Source organism: Cryptomeria japonica, chromosome 10, assembly GCF_030272615.1.
Source record: "Cryptomeria japonica chromosome 10, Sugi_1.0, whole genome shotgun sequence".
Taxonomy (NCBI): Eukaryota; Viridiplantae; Streptophyta; class Pinopsida; order Cupressales; family Cupressaceae; genus Cryptomeria; species Cryptomeria japonica.
This window is the reverse complement of record NC_081414.1, coordinates 563478937-563480391: the sequence shown is the minus strand read 5'-3', so window position 1 is coordinate 563480391 and position 1455 is coordinate 563478937.

Here is a 1455-nt window from a genome sequence, read left to right as displayed (position 1 = left end):
TTTAAATTGAATTGATTTTAAGCTTTGTTACCCCTTTCAAAGACAAAAGTTCAACTAAACAATTGGGTAAGTGTGATATACCTCACTTCCCTATGAATTTTAGATAGGTACAGCTCCCTCCATGAGTTATTCAGGGAATAATCTAACTAAATAGACTGATATACTTTTAACCAAAAAGCATGTAAGGCTGCCTACTTCATTCTTTGATGAGAGGCCAGGCAATATATAAAATAATTTTAGGATAATTTTCTATGAAGCGCTTCACCATGAATATCAAAATAAATTAAAGCAAAGTTTAATACCATTGATTTCAGTACTTCTTAAGAACAAACAAGAGAAACAAAGTCTCTTTTCAATTAAAAATCTTTCCAAACAACACAGAAAGAAGCGCCAAATTGATAACAATATCCATCATCAAAAAGGTAATCACAAACATTTTGATTAGACTAATATTTGCAAAGAAATACCACTCCATGGATTCAAACTCAAATATTTTCCACCTCAAAATGCATATGATCTTTATATATGTATTTCATGCAACAAAGACATAACAATACACGCATAAGTTCTTTCCAAGTTCAGATTCTGAAAAACTTGATCACTTCTTTCAGAACAAAACTAAAACTTCTAAAAATCTTCGTATATTTTCTAACCCTTTCTCTATCTATCTTAATCTAATTTATAGTAGTCTTTTAAAGAACAGAGGAGGTCTCCCTCAAAACTTGACCTCCTCTGAAGCAGTTATAAAAACCAACAGAGTATTTAGGGGACAGATGTCCCAAAGTCATTGCAAGGTTATGAAAAGCATATAAAATAAAAATAAAGCATTACCATCATGCTATGCCTCTTCTCCATCATCATCCTCTCCTCCACTTTTTTGGGCATCGTGGGCAGTTGCAAGCTCCTGAATTATAGACTGACTCGGATTTTTCATCACATTGATCTTTGCTTTTGTGGCTTCCTTGTCCCACCTATGTTTCACCATTTTCTCAGCATGCTTAGGTAACTGATCGTTCCCAATGAACGTCATGGACTCAATTCGGGCGATTTATGTTATATCTTTAGGAGTGAAGCTGTCTTTGGCCTTAACTTTCTCCATGTGCAGCCTAAATGCCTTTATTGCGTCGTGTGTGTTTAGCCCACAAAGTCCCAGTTGCCAATCATGGTCTGGGTTAACCACTTTATTGTCATTGACCAAGCTACACTGAAGTTCTTGAAGCTCATAAATAGAGGCCCTAGCATCAAAAATCACAGACTTGAATGTAATTCCCCACCACGCTATAGTTTTCTTCAATACGAAAAAGCTGGCACTCATCAGTTACCAATTTAATTGACTTTTCTATTAAAAACTTTGTGACTCCGTATTCCTCTATCTTGGTGAGCATAGGTAATATATTTTCCCATTTATGCTCTTCCTTTTCCCATGGCACAATCTAATTTTGAATCTCCGCAGTG